Source organism: Globicephala melas, chromosome 1 (assembly GCF_963455315.2).
Source record: "Globicephala melas chromosome 1, mGloMel1.2, whole genome shotgun sequence".
In the NCBI taxonomy this organism is placed as follows: Eukaryota; Metazoa; Chordata; class Mammalia; order Artiodactyla; family Delphinidae; genus Globicephala; species Globicephala melas.
In genome coordinates, this window is record NC_083314.1 from 117,294,771 (window position 1) to 117,311,272 (window position 16,502).

General features: G+C 37.7%; 1 pseudogene; it reads right to left on the minus strand.

Moving 5' to 3' along the window:
- Positions 1-11,558: 11,558 nt before the first annotated feature.
- On the minus strand, positions 11,559-11,974 carry LOC115858354 (zinc finger CCCH domain-containing protein 18-like; annotated as a pseudogene).
- Between the last annotated feature and the right edge of the window lie 4,528 nt (positions 11,975-16,502).

The window sequence follows — 16,502 nt, forward strand, 5'->3', positions numbered from 1 at the left end:
AGTATATTCTGTAGGCTGTTCCTATTGAGACTGTAAGACTCTGAATTCATAATTTAGAAAACATGCCTTGTGTCAGACAGTGGGTTGGCTAGGCAGTAGGCATAAATAGTGAATCAGACAGACTTGGTTCTACTCACTGTTGAAGTTAGAGTCAGGTGTGATGCCCAATATACCATCAATTCAAATAGAGTGTGATAAAAAATATGCTATGAAGGATGGCAGAATGATAACTGTATATTTAATTGAGTTACATGTGCTCATGATACCATTCTCTCTATATTGATATATTTGGAGCAGATTAAGCTCAATTTTTTAAGGTAATGTCCTTCTTGTGGAGAAAGTGACTTATCAGCTTAGATGGAGCTTGGTAGATTCAGCCAAGAGAAGGCACCTGTGAAGAAATGATTGTGGTGGGATAGAGAAAACGGCCTCCTCAAACACTGCAAGTACTTGAGTATTTTCTCGGCAGTAACAGAATGTAGTTCAAGACGAAGTCATGAGACATGAGCCTGAAGAGGAAAGCAAAACCCAAATCACCAAGGCTTTTCAAAGTAAGTTTCTATTTTATTCTGAAAATACCTTGTCTAAGGCCAAAGTTTGTAAGGAACTCTGTTATAAGTAGTAATGTATTTTAGTAATAACATTTACATTTTCAAGGAGTTGAATCAATGCTTTGGGGACAATGTTTTATTTTTTTGTATGTGAATAAATAATTATAGAGACTTTGAAAACATGATACATGAATATAAGAAGTTGAAGACACTTTATAAGAAGTCTGGACAGAGTTTCAACTGATTTTTCTAAATAGACATTTATACAATATTGTAGCCCTTAGTTTAGTAGAAAGAGTCATTGTACAATATAAAGTCATATCACAGAAAAGTTTATGGAACAGTGGAGGTGGCATGAATGCTGACTGGGATAGTCAGTTTGTTGATAATTGAAAAGCCATATAAATGGTGTGAAAGTGCCTGTTCTGGAACAGTCTTCTATAGAGACAACTATAGCCTGACACACAGCCAACTGTTCAATAGGTCTTATTTGCTTGAATTTATACTAGACATAAATTAATACAGTCATGAAAGAACGAGATGAAAGGAATAAGTTATTAAGCTGACCAATACTTAGTTTGAGGAGTCCTTCAAGATTTTAGAATTTTATTTGTTGTTTATATCAGTCATTCCTGCATTTTATTGATTCTTACATTTCCTTTGATTTATATTAACATTCTACAATCCTAAATCTCCTAAAACAGTTCATCGAAACAATGGTAATGAAAATCTAATGGCATTAGTTAAAGGCATTAACTTTACAATTGTTACTTTACAGCCTCATTCCCAAAAGTTATGAAAAATACCTAGAAATTTGGAGAAGTAAATTTGCATGCAACTCTTTTTTTTTTTTTTCTAAGATCATTACTATCTGTAAGCACAGAACACTTCAGAAAATAACTGTAACAACTTGTAGAAGGTAATGGTATACCGGGAAAACTATTGATTTTTAAAATTTATTTAGAAGGTAAGAGGAAAAAAATCTACTGTCTGGACTAAGTCAAAGACTCAGCATGAAAAGTTGGTAATCAGTCCTGATTTTCATGTCTTTTGCAATAAGAAAATAACATCCTATGTGTAATGGGACAGACACAAACACAGACATTTAGGTTCACAAATACCAGATGATTGCAGAAATGTGACTCTGAATGGATCACCTGGATTTACTTTTCCTTCTGAAAAGTAATGCTCTTTATTTATATTAATTGGATATCTCCTTCATTTGAAAGTATAAATTACTCATCAGATGTCAAGGACAATATGTCACTACTGTAGTATGGTGGGTGATTTTAAATAATTTGTTAGAGAACTTTTATCTTTTTACTTCTCTTGGAAGAAGTAGCATATAGTTTAATAATAATATTTTGGAAATTATTCTTGTCTTTAGCTTTGAATGTAATGTGTTATTTTACCTAATTTTTAAAAGCTCATTGAAGTGTTAAATATTAGTATATTTAAAACACTATAACATACCATCTGAATAAAAGACAATATGCTCTAAGACACTCTGTGAAAGAAGATAAATTATACTATCTTTGAGAAATAATATAGAAAAAGAAGATCTGAAGCAAAACTAGCGACTACTGTCTATAAAGGGAAGAACTTTTAACTCGTTCATTGATTAGCATCCTATTTTTGTGAGGTAATTTGTGGGCTTGTGATTGGCAATTTATGAGTAGAATTTGGAATCCAACTACAAAATATAAGATGCACAAAATTTAAATACAGTTTTGTTATATAGAAACTATGATAAATACAATAATTTATTCTAAGATACATGAAGAGAATATATTTGACCACAATAAAGAAAAAAAAAGAGATGAATAGAGTTTGCAATACAAACAGAATTCTAGTTAAATGTATTATTTTTCCCCTACTCAAAACACCAGCCCCTTTTGATTTTTACCAATAGTACATAATGTCTAGATTAAGTGAAAGACTTAACATGAAGCCTAGATAATTATTCCTGGCTTTCATATCTTTGTCAATAAAAAAAGAGTGTCCTATTTGGCAATGGGACATACACAAGTACAGATATTTAAGTTACAAATGTCTAATGGATGAAGACATTTGACTCTAAAGGACTATATTGATTCTAAATATATGTTGATTTTTATTATGGAATGAAAGAAGAATTTATGGAAATGCAGAATTGACTTTTGGCTTTTCTAGAGAAAATATTATACACAGTAAAGTAATAGTGAATAACATTTCATAGATTTAAGAAAGGACAAAAATGTGTGTGTTAGTGGAATATATTACTCAGAATTATGATTTAAAATTTCATGGATAGTGATTTGCTTGGGAATTATTTTTTGATGTCTTTCATGGAAAGCAATTGTATTTAAACTTAGCTGCAAGAGGTCTGAAGACCTTGAAATATTAGCACTGTTTCTAATTGATTTATTAAGAATTTTATGTTTTTAATAAGAAGCTTACTAAGAAATGTTAGTTGCTTGCTGCACTTCTAATATTTTGTCTTTTCTTTTTCAAGCCATATTTAAAGTTATATTGTATACAATCATGACATTCTACCTACAGATTTTTCTTTGCATATAGGTTCCAATGAAATTAAATATCCACATAAAATATTTATTCAATATGTACTTATTATATACTTACTACAAATGAGGTTCTGTGCTAGGTACTAGGATACAAGAATAAAGGTTTATTATTGATAAAGATTTTTTTATACCACAAGTGACAATTCCCAAATAAAAAGGTATTTATTTAACTTTTTATTCACTTTTACAATTTTTTAATATGGCAAAAGTATATACAGCACTTAGAAATGAAAATCAGAAAATTCACTTATGATTTAATCCTATCTTTGAAATTCACCAGTGAAGGACACTAAATTAAAAAGTTAAGTGGAAGTTAAAAGAAGCTGTAATATTTTACGACGGCTAGGTATTAATTGAACAAACTTAATTCTGCAAACTATAACAGTGACATAAGGGTTACCAAAAGTAATCCCACAAAGATTAAATTTGCAGTGTTATGGAAAAGATCTTTCTCTTTTCCCACCAAACTGAAGATAACCTAAATGCACTTTGATTATTTTGCAAAGTATTCTTAAAATCTTTCTCTGACACTTGGAGATAAATATTGCTAGTATAGATGCCAAATGGCCAATTGTTTATTGTAATTAAAAAATTATGTGACAAAATCTTTTAAATTATGACCATTCTATATAACCTTTTTTGAATTATGATACCTATATGTGATATTTATTACACATATACAAAAAGAATAAAAAAGTAACTCACAATTTAACAAAATGTGTATTTATTTTATTCTATATGCATTTATTATAGTTAAAATATATAAATCAAACTATCTAGTGATAATATGTATTTATGCAAAGTATATATTTATTTGTATAATAAATAAATAACATGTATAGTATGAAATAACAGGAATGTGTATGTGTATGTTATGAAAACAGCAATATACTTTTCAGAAATATAACAAATGATTTCATGAATTGCTTTGCACTGGTGTGTATGCTACATAACTAATTTACACTAATAATCCAGAACAATAAATGTGTTTAATATGATTCTTCACATTTTATTTAATAAACTTAGATATAAAATTTGTTCTGTATAGATACCAATGCATTAAATTTTAATATTTTTTAGCTACATGGAACATAACGTCTTCTACCATAATTATCTATGTATGTTTCACACTTTTTTTTTTTTTTGCATTTTTACTTTCAATTTTTTTTAACATCTTTATTGGAATATAATTGCTTTACAATGTTGTGTTAGTTTCTGCTGTATAACAAAGTGAATCAGCTATACGTATACATATATCCCCATATACCCTCCCTCTTGCGTATCCCTCCCACCCTCTCTATCCTACCCTTCTAGGTGGTCACAAAGCACCAAACTGATCTCCCTGTGCTATGTAGCTGCTTCCCACTATCTATTTTACATTTGATATTGTATATATGTCCATCGCACTCACTCACTTAGTCCCAGCTTACCATTCCCACCCACCCATGTCCTCAAGTCCATTCTCTACGTCTGCATCTTTATTCCTGTCCTGCCCCTAGGTTCATCAGAACAATTTATTTATTTATTTTTTAGATTCCATATATATGTGTTAGCATACAGTATTTGTTTTTCTCTTTCTGACTTACTTCAGTCTGTATGAAAGACTCTAGGTCCATCCTCCTAAATACAAATGACTCATTTTCATTTATTTTTATGGCTGAGTAATGTTCTATTGTATATATGTGCCACCTCTTTATTTATCTATGGACACTTAGGTTGCTTCCACATCCTGGCTATTGTAAATAGTGCTGCAATGAACACTGTGGTATGTAACTTTGAAATATGGTTTTCTCAGGATATATGCCCAGTTGTGGGATTGCTGGGTCATATGGTAGTTCTACTTTTAGTTGTTTAAGGACCCTCCATACTGTTCTCCACAGTGGCTGTATCAATTTACATTCCCAGCAACAGTGCAAGAGGGTTCCCTTTTCTCCACACCATCTCCAGCATTTATTGTTTGTAGATATTTTGATGATGGCCACTCTGACTGGTGTGAGGTGATACCTCATTGTAGTTTCGATTTGCATTTCTCTAATGATTAGTGATGTTCAGCACACTTTCATGTGTTTGTTGGCAATCTGTATATCTTCTTTGGAGAAATGTCTATTTAGGTCTTCTGCCAATTTTTGGATTGGGTTCTTTGCATTTTTGATATTGAGTTGCATGGGCCGCTTGTATAGTTTGGAGATTATCCTTTGTCAGTTGCTTCGTTTGCAAATATTTTCTCTCATTCTGAGGGTTGTCTTTTTATTTATGGTTTCCTTTGCTGTGCAAAAGCTTTTAAGTTTCATTAGGTCCCATTTGTCTTCTTTTGTTTTTACTTCCATTTCTCTAAGAGGTGGGTCAAAAATGATCTTGCTGTGATTTATGTCATATGGTTTTCTGCCTACATTTTCCTCTAAGAGTTTTATAGTGTCTAGCCTTAGATTTATGTCTTTCATCCATTTTGAGTTTATTTATCTGTATGGTGTTAGGGAGTGTTCTAATTTCATTCTTTTCCATGTAGCTGTCCAGTTTTCCTGGCACCACTTATTGAAGAGGCTGTCTTTTCTCCATTGTATATTCTTGCCTCTGTTGTCAAAGATAAGGTGACCATATGTTTGTGGGTTTATCTCTGGGCTTTCTCTCCTGTTCCATTGATCTATATTTCTGTTTTTGTGCCAGTACCATACTGTCTTGATTACTGTACCTTTGTAGTATAGTCTGAAGTCAGGGATTCTGATTCCTCCAGCTTCGTTTTTCTTTCTCAAGATTGCTTTGGCTATTCAGGGTCTTTTGTGTTTCCATACATATTGGATAATTTTTTGTCCTAGTTCTGTGAAAAATGCCAGTGGTAGTTTCATGGGGATTGCATTGAATCTGTAAATTGCTTTGGGTAATATAGTCATTTTCACAATGTTGATTCTTCCAATCCAAGAACATGGTATATCTCTCCATCTGTTTGTATCATCTTTAATTTCTTTCATCAGTGTCTTATAGTTTTCTGCATACAGGCCTTTTGTCTCTTTAGGTAGGTTTATTCCTAGGTATTTTATTCTTTTTGTTGCAATGGTAAATGGGAGTGTTTCCTTAATTTGTCTTTCATATTTTTTGTTGTTAGTGTATAGGAATGCCAGAGATTTCTGTACATTAATTTTGTATCCTGCTAATTTATCAAATTCATTAATTAGCTCTAGTAGTTTTCTGGTAGCATCTTTAGGATTCTCTATATATAGTATCATGTCATCTGCAGACAGTGACAGTTCTACTTCTTCCTTTCCAATTTGGATTCCTTTTATTTCTTCTTCTTCTCTGATTGCTGTGGCTAAAACTTCCAAAACTATGTTGAATAATAGTGGTGAGAGTGGACATCCTTGTCTCGTTCCTGATCTTAATGGAAATGGTTTCAATTTTTCCCCATTGAGAATGATGTTGGCTGTGGGTTTGTCATATATGGCCTTTATTATGTTGAGGTAAGTTCTCTCTATGCCTACTTTCTGAGTTTTTTTAATCACAAATGGGTGTTGAATTTTGTTGAAAGCGTTTTCTGCATCTATTGAGAAGATCATATGGTTTTTACCCTTCAATTTGTTAATATGATGTATCACATTGATTGATTTAAATATATTAAAGAATCCTTGTATTCCTGGGATAAACCCCACTTGACCGTGGTGTATGATCCTTTTAATGTGCTGTTGGATTCCGTTTGCTAGTATTCTGTTGAAGATTTTTACATCTATATTCATCAGTGATCTTAGCCTATAGTTTTCTTTTTTTGTGACATCTTTGTCTGGTGTTGGTATCAGGGTGATGGTGGCCTCGTAGAATGAGTTTGGGAGTGTTCCTCCCTCTGTTATATATTGTAAGAGTTTGAGAAGGATAGGTGTTGGTTCTTCTCTAAATGTTTGACAGAATTTGCCTGTGAAGGAACCTGGTCCTGGGCTTTTGTTTGTTGGAAGATTTTTAATCACAGTTTCAATTTCATAGCTTGTGATTGGTCTGTTTATATTTTCTATTTCTTCCTGATTCAGATTCGGAAGGTTGTGCTTCTCTGAGAATTTGTCCATTTCTTCCAGATGTGCATTTATTGGCATGTAGTTGCTTGTAGTAATCCCTCTATATTCTTTTCATTTCTGCAGTGTCCACTGCTACTTTTCCTTTTTCATTTCTAATTCTGTTGATTTGAGTGTTCTCCTTTTTTTCTTGATGAGTCTGGTTAATGGTTTATCAATTTTGTTTATCTTCTCAAGAAGCAGCTTTTAGTTTTATTGGTCTTTGCTATCGTTTCCTTCATTTCATTTTCATTTATTTCTGAGCTGATCATTATGATTTCTTTCCTTCTGCTAATTTTGGGGTGTTTTTGTTCTTCTTTCTCTAATTACTTTAGGTGTAAGGTTAAGTGGTTTGAAATTTCCTTGTTTCTTGAGGTAAGATTGTACTCCTATAAACTTCCCTCTTAGAACTGCTTTTGTTGCATCCCGTAGGTTTTTGGCTGTTGTGTTTTCATTGTCATCTGTTTCTAGATCTTTTTGATTTCCTCTTTGATTTCTTCAGTGATTTTTGGTTATTTAGTAGCGTATTGTTTAGCTACCATATGTTTGTTGCCTTTTTTTTTTTTTTTTGGTATGTGGGCCTCTCACTGTTGTGGCCTCTCCCGTTGTGGAGCACAGGCTCTGGATGCGCAGGCTCAGCAGTCATGGCTCATGGGTCCAGCCACTCTGTGCCATGTGGGATCTTCCCGGACCGGGGCATGAACCCGTGTCCCCTGCATTGACAGACAGGCTCTCAACAACTGCACCACCAGGGAAGCCCCCTGTTTGTATTTTTTACACAGCGTTGTGGTCAGAAATGATACTCGGTACGATTTCAATTTTCTTAAATTTACCAAGGCTTGATTTGTGACCCAGGATATGACCAATCTTGGAGAATGTTCCATGAGTACTTGAGAAGAAATTATATTCTGTTGTTTTTGGATGGAATGTCTATAAATATCAATTAAGTCCATCTTGTTTAATGTGTCACTTAAAGCTTGTGTTTCCTTATTTATTTTCATTTTGCGTGATCTGTCCATTGGTGAAAGTGAGGTGTTAAAGTCCCCTAATATTATTGTGTTGCTGTGATTTCCCATTTTATGGCTGTTAGCATTTGCCTTATGTACTGAGGTGCTCTTATGTTGGGTCCATAAATATTTACAATTTTTATATCTTCTTCTTGGATTGATCCCTTGATCATTATGTAGTGTCCTTTTTGTCTCTTGTAATAGTCTTTATTTGAAAGTCTATTTTGTCTGATACGAGAATTGCTACTCCAGCTTTCTTTTGATTTTCATTTGCATGGAATATCTTTTTCCAACCCCTCACTTTCAGTCTGTATGTGTCCCTAGGTCTGAAGTGGGTCTCTTGTAGACAGCATATATACGGGTCTTGTTTTAGTATCCATTCAGCCAGTCTATGTCTTTTGGTTGGAGCATTTAATCTATTTACATTTAAGATAATTATCGATATGTATGTTCCTATTGCCATTTTTAAAATTGTTTTGTGTTTGTTATTGTAGGGTTTTCCTTCTCTTGTGTTTCCTGCCTAAAGTAGTTCCTTTTGCATTTGTTGTAGAGCTGGATTGGTTGTGCTGGATTCTCTTAGCTTTTGCTTGTCTGTAGAGGTTTTTATTTCTCTGTCAAATCTGAATGAACTCCTTGCTGGGTAGAGTAATTTTGTTGTAGGTTTTTCTCTTTCATCACTTTAAATATGTCCTGCCCTCCCTTCTGACTTTCAGAGTTTCTGCTGAAAGATCAGCTGGTAACCTTATGGGGATTTCCTTGTATGTTTCTTATTGCTTTTCCATTGCTGCTTTCAATATTTTTTCTTTGTATTTAAATTTTGATGGTTTCATTAATATGTGTCTTGACATGTTTCTCCTTGAATTTATCCTGTATGGGCCTCTCTGTGCTTCCGGGACTTCATTGATTATATCCTTTCCCTTATTAGGGAATTTTTCAACTACAATATCTTCAAATATTTTCTCAGTCCCTTTCTTTTTCTTTTTTTTTTTTTTTTGGTGTTTTAAAACGTTTCAGTTTGTATTCCTAAGTACATTTTGTTGTCAATGGTCACATATATCAATGTGTCCATTTGGGCAATTTAACAATAAACCTGCAGATCACAATAACAACAGAAATATAGCTAACAAACATTTTTTTAAAAAGCATTTTCAAAGATGTAATTTACATACCATAAAATACCCCCATTTAAAGTGCACAATTCAGTGGATTTTGTACATTCACAAAGTTGTGCAACCATTGCCACTACCTAATTCTAGAACATTCCATCCCCCAAAAGGAAACCCTGTACTCAATGGCTACCCATCTCTCTCTGGCCTAGATAGTGACTAACCTACTTTCAGTCTCTATGGATCTGCCCACTCTGGACAATTCCTGTAAGTGGAACTGTACAATATGGGGCCTTTCGTGACTGGCTTCTTTTACTTGGCAGTGTCCTCAAGGTTCAACCGCGCTGTAGTATCAGGATGGATCACATTTTGTTTATCCGTTCATGAGCTGATGGACACTGGGGTTGTTTCCACATAGTCACGTAGCTGTTGTGTCTATGCTGCTAGTACGAGTCTTTGCGTGGCTTACGCCTTCGTTTCTCTTGGATAGACACCCAAGAGGGGAGTGGCCAGCTCAGAGAGCAGCTCCGTCCATCACACTGAGCAGGCTGTGCCCAGGGCAGCCACACCGGTTCACGTTCCCACCAGCTTGATATGAGGTTCCATTTCCCCACATCCTCCCCAAACACAAAAAACTTCATTTTATTTTTAAAGTGACCCTCTTGCTACTGGAGAGAACGGAAACGCATTCATCTCAATTTAACACCAATCTTACAAACTGCAGGTAAGCAAAAACATTTACATCCAAAACCTTTCTCATAACTAAGAAAAAGCAGGATATGTTCCAGAACACCCATTTCCTTCTGTACTCTATCCCATTATTCTGTAGAATAAACAAACAGTATGGGGGAAAGGTGACTAAATATTAAAAAAATACATTCCTGAAACAAGTTACGGATCAGGCCCAATTAAACTGCAAAAAAGACCACTTCCCACTACCTTCAGATTTTTCCACTGCGAAATGCCTGACTCACTGGTCTCACTCCCCAAAACCCCAACTGAGCGCTCAGTGTGACCTGGAGGCACCTCCCCTCCTACTGTGACGTGACCCCCAGACGCCCCTGGAGAGGGCACACTGTCCTCGTCTGTCCAGGCACCTCCCGATGATGCTGACCTGCAGTACCACCACCAACTTTGCTTCATGGTGTGTGTGCTTCTGGGGGTAAATTCTGGGAAGTACTTCAGCAGTGGGACCCCAAGCACCTGGACCAGAGCCTCTGTGGCCTCAATAGTGGATGCTGCTGCCTCATGCCCTTGCTGCCACGGGGGCCTCCAGCTGGTCTTGACCGATGGCCAGGTTTCTGAACCACACGGTTTGTGGACAGTGCTAACTGGAAATGACTGCAGTACATATATGTGTATGCATGCGTGTTTGTCTCCATCATTTTACTCCAGAAATTCCAGAGATGGGCTGACGTCATTATGAAAAAGAAGTCTACGGCTTAAGTTTAAATTTTCTGAAATAATGACATTTAAAATACCAAAGCCTTTGAAGACCTGTAACAATTTACTTTCTACAAGGTACTGCACACGTATCTGCATCCTGAGGGCGGCTACGCTCCCGTTCCATGGGCACAGCACACACGGAGCCATTGCATGGCTGTCTAATTCAGACGAGCCGGACTCCCCCACTCGGCAGAAACCAGCAGCACAGAATTAGCACGGCCAAGAGGACACGCCCCCAGCACTCGCTGACAGGGGTCCCGAGTGTTCCTGTGCATCCTCTACCTTGGGTCACCTCGGGACAAGGGACAGGCTTCTTTGAGGCCACTTGTAGGACGGGGCTCCACCGCCGCCATGCCCCCACCCCCCGTGCAGGCCGCACGCAGCTCCCGTGAGCCTTGTCATGGCCGCTCTCTGCCCTCTGAGTCTCCCCCTTCCCCTGGCTTCACAGCAGTATTCTGGATCCAGGAGAAAGGAGTCTGGCCTCTGGAGCAGGGGGACTGTGAGGTACTAAAGAGATGAATATCGTATATTTTGTACCTTTAACCTGGACTCTGAATGGTATGGAATTTGATATTGGTGAAGGAGGAGTGGACAATGGTGTCACAACATCTTTCATGAAGAATCGGCAGGTGGGACGAGCCCTCACCTTCCTGTCACTGGAGTCCTTCACTTCACCCTCCTCCAGGTCATCATCGTCGATCTCTCCATCGTTGATCTCTCCATCATTGTCCTCTTTTCTTTTCTCCTTGGCGGCCTCCACAGGCTCCCTGTCCTCCATGCCGCGGACGCCCGCCTTCCCGTCCTCCCCCTGAGCCCCTTCTCTCCTCTCCTCGTCATCCTTGGGCCCGGCCTTCTAGGTGTCGTCCTCCTGCGTGGCGGGGGCAGGCTACTTGGGGACCTCCTCATCGTAGTCTAACTCGTGCTTGTCCAGGTCCCTGGTGACCGACGAGGCCTCGTCCCTCAGGTCGCTGGTGCAGTCTTCCTTCCCCGGGTCCCCCTCAGTCTGCGGGGGCCTGGCCGGGCCCCCGCTTGGCTCCTGAGCCTCAGAGTCCCGGTCCTCCTCGTTGGAGCGACTCTCCTCTTCCTCCTGGCTCAGTCCCGGGGCGATGTTCTCCTCGTCCTCCATGTCAGAAGCCCTCCCCCCGCCCCATCCAGATCCTGCTCAGACCCACTTTCCCTCAGGATGTCATTGTCAGAGAGCCCCTGCTGCTCCACTTCTTCATCCTCTGGAGAGCGAGGGTCCCAGTCAGGGCTCTCGGCCACATCCATCAGTACCCACGGTTCTCAGCACAAGGGCAGAGAAGGGGCCATGTCTTCGCAGGTGTCAGGGCAGAACGGAAAAAACGTCCCTCAGCCCTTCCACTCCTCACAGGCTCCGGCTTGAGGCGCGACGCAGGCGGAACAAACAGGCTCCATTACCCGAGGGGGCCGGCCATTGTGCGACGTCATCAGGCCGCGACGGTTGTCTGCGGGCCGGCGGGCTTCCCTCGCTTTGCCACGCCCTCCGGCCGCTTCCTTCCAGCCTCTGCACGGCCGCCTCTGCGTGGCGGCGCCCCCACAGCGCACCTCTTTTTCTGTTCTTCTTCTGGGACTCCTATAATTCGAATGTGGGTGTGTTTAATGTTGTCTCAGAGGTCTCTGAGACTGTCCTCAATTCTTTACATTCTTTTTCCTTTATTCTGCTCTGAGTAGTTATTTCCACTATTTTATCTTCCAGGCCATTTATCCATTTTCCTGCCTCAGTTATTCTGCTAATGATTTCTTCTAGAGAATTTTTAATTTCATTTATTATATTGTTTATCATTGTTTGCTCTTTAGTTCTTCTAGGTCCTTGTTAAACGTTTCTTGTATCTTCTCCATTCTATTTCCAAGATTTTGTATCATATTTACTATCATTACTCTGAATTCTTTTTCAGGAGACTGCCTATTTCCTCATTTGTTTGGTCTGGTGTGTTTTTACTTTGCTCCTTCATCTGCTGGGTATTTCTCTGTCTTCTCATTTTGCTTAACTTACTGTGTTTGCAGTCTCTGTTTTGCAGGCTGCATGTTTGTAGTTCCCGTTGTTTTTGGTGTCTGCTCCCAGTAGGTAAGGTTGGTTCAGTGGGTTGTGTAGGCTTACTGGTGGAGGAGACTGACGCCTGTGTTCTGGTGGATGAGGCTGGATTTTGTCTTTCTGGGTGGCAGGACCGCATCCGATGATGTATTTTGGAATGTCTGTGAACTTATTAGGATTTTAGGCAGCCTCTCTGCTATTGGGTGGGTTGTGTTCATGGGGTGTCCAGCACTAGAGCTCGCTGGCCTTTGAGTAGAGCTGGGTCTTAGCATTGAGATGGAAATCTCTGGGAGAGCCTTCACTGATTTATAGTACTTGGGACCGGGAGGTCTTTGGTGGTCCAATGTCCTGAACTCGGCTCTCCCACCTCAGAGTCTGCAGGAAAAGCTTTGATAATTTTCTGGACCTGCCAGCCTTTCGTCCTGGAGTATTCAAGGTTCTCTCAGCCCATGGGTGCACTGCTGGGGAAGAGGGAGGCAGCCACTGACCAGATGCGGCATGGAGCCTGGAGCCAGGCAGGGAATGCACTCAAGCCCTGAACCCCTGGCTGTTTCACCTTTAGTAACAGTTTTCAACTTTGTAATATGTATTGTGCTTTCAGTTAAATTTTATAAAATATATTCATCTGACATTTGGGCCAGATTGTGTGACAAAAAGCAAATGTCATGCATTATAGAGAACACCTTCAATTTACTTTATAACAGTCTAATAGTTCGTTTACTATTATTTTTGATGTTCAAATAACTGTCGCAGAAAACCAGAAACATTGAAAAAGAAGTCTAATTTTTATTTGTTTAAATCTCAAAGGATCACATTTCACAAAAGAAAGTAAAGTCAAGTCCAGGGGCCTGGTATAAGGCTCTTAGCTCTAGCAATTACTTGTTGTGTCCTCTTGGAAAAATGACTACTTGCTGCCTCTTTTTTTCTCATTTGTAAAGTGGGAAGATTGTAATAGAACCCACTCCAAAGAATATAAGGAGGAGAAATTAAGTAATCTACAGCAAATGCTGGTAATTAGGAAACAATTGGTAAACATCAGCATTATTATCTGATGTTACCATTTTGAGTACACATACATGCTTTTCATTGTCATAGTTTCCTGTATGTGATTTTTTTCCCTTCACCTTGGTAATATTTTGTTCAAAGGCAAGAGGATGAACAATAGATATTCATTAGCCCACAGTTTGTCTGAAAATGATCATCTTGCATTTTTGGTACGAGTTGCCGAACTTGAATAGTACTAAAGATTTAAAAAATGATAAAATTGAGCATCCCTGGTGGTGCAGTGGTTGAGAGTCCGCCTGCCGATGCAGGGGACACGGGTTCGTGCCCCGGTCCGGGAAGATCCCACTTGCCGCGGAGCGGCTGGGCCGTGAGCCATGGCCACTGAGCCTGCACGTTCGGAGCCTGTGCTCTGCAACGGGAGAGGCCACAACAGTGAGAGGCCCGCGTACAGAAAAAAAAAAAAAAGATAAAATCCAATGAATATGCAGATTATACTAGATACTAGATGGACCAAAACATATTAGAAGGACAGAGCAACAAATTTGTTTTTCTCTTCTTTTAATTGTGCCCTATGAAGTTAAAATGTGTAACAAAGTAATTTTTTAATCTCTGAAAAGAATTATTTTATTCGCTTTTTATGACATACCAAAATTATTTAATTAACATGGAATTAGATAATTAAACATTTAATCTACATTTGGGAAATATAAGCAGAAAATGCCACTATAATTAAAAAACGTATTATGCATTTATATAAAATATTCTATATTCTTTGTATATTACTAGGTAATTTTTGTTGTAAAATTAAACTATTGGTCCTTATCTTTAAAAGCATAGAAGCTCAGAGTGATACTGATGATACAAATATGTAAGAACTTAGAAACAACTGAAAAAATAAGGAACTAATACCAGTGAAACAAAGTTCTTATTTGAAGTACACTCTGGTGGGATTAGACTTTATTTACTCTGAGAACTGTGATTGTATTACCTGCAGAACTGGGTGGGTGGGTATTATTGTATGCTTTGTATACTGGCAGGGTTCAAAAGTTCACAACTCTCTTTTTGCCAAGGGTTATGTCTGCTGTTTGGATTTTCCTCTAACCTCCCTCTCCCCTCACCCTGCGCGTGCGCGCACCCACACACATACACACACCCCTCACTTGTAGTTTCTGTATAGCCCATTCTTTACTCATCTTCCCAGATCTGAACTTGGATCTTACTTCTGGCATATAAATTAGCTGTGAACTCAGTCCAGTTATTGAAGCTCCATGAGCCTCAGTTAACTGGGTTCATTCACTCATTATGACAGTAACCAACTCACACAATTTTTTTGTCAAAGATATGAGTAAGTAAAATATTTAAGCTGATTTTATGAGTTTCACATCCTTGCTTTAAAATACTTCCATTAATCCAATGAACCTGTATATTCCTATAGAAAATGTTCAGGGAAAAAGGATTTCTGTGAAATCCCCCAAATGTGAGACTTTAAAATAATGTGTTTTATAAATGCATGTGTGTTATAAAATGCCTCCACCAGTGAAAAAATATTGCTTTGAAAGAAAATTCTGAAGCCAGTAAAGATTTGATTAGAGGCAACTTCTTTGGGAAACTACCTGGTTTGTAAAGGTGACATTAATTCTCTTCTTACTCTCAGAAATTTGACAATACTTAAATATCTTATTTCCTTTCTATTGCTCAGAACTCTCTTGACTCATCCTCTATATTTTTCTTTGTCCTGTTATCCCACTAGACAACAAAGCCCCTTGCACCTGAAAATCCTTTCCCTTTGGATCTGCCAAATCAAGGCCTTCTGCAAATTCCCTTTTCATGTTGCTTCTCTGAAGTTTGCAATATGCACTAGACAGAACACTAGTTGAACAACAATAGGCACCCCAGGAATAGACTGATAAATAATAGATAGACAGACAGAGAGATGGTAAAAGCTATTGACTCTTTCCTTCCATAGTTAAAAAAGAGAAAAATGAGCAGGAAAGATGAACAGGGAATTGGATCAAAATTAGCCAAACTTTTAACAATTGAGCCTTATCTTATAATTCATTAATGCCCTTATAATAGCCAAGAAATATTTTTTTGTAATAAATATATTAAATGAGGCTAACATTATTAAATGGATTAAGTTTCAACTGCTAAGCACAAAGAGCAACTTAATTAGATGTTAGTATTGAGTAGTAACTTAATTAGATGTTAGTATTTATCATATGTAAAGATCAATGCCTCCAGATAAAATAGCTAATGTTTATATAGTGTTTACTATGTCCTAGGCAAACTAACAAACTCTACCTAGATTAACTTAATTCCTACAGAAAAAACTATAAGCAATATACTGTTACTGAGGTTAAGGGAGGTTAGAGAGATTTGTAATAGGGTAAAGAACTGTCTGCATTTTTTCAGTTTAGAGGTAGAAGGGTCCAGGTATGGTTGCTGATCATTTGATGCTTCCAGAGCCAATGCTCTAAGCCTTTGTGCTGAAAGACCTAAACAACAAACAAAGCTGGAATAAACAGCAAAACATACTTTACAAAAAGACAAAATAACTTCTGACTTGAATGGCATTTTTTATGTTAGAACATGATTAGCCAAATATAATATTGTATTAAACTATTCCTGAATCAGATATTTTTTCCATGTCTAGCAAAGGTTTTAATACAAGATATTATCCTGCTGGTATGCAGACAATTTACAAAATCAATATATTTTGTATAGTCTGTGAATAGATAT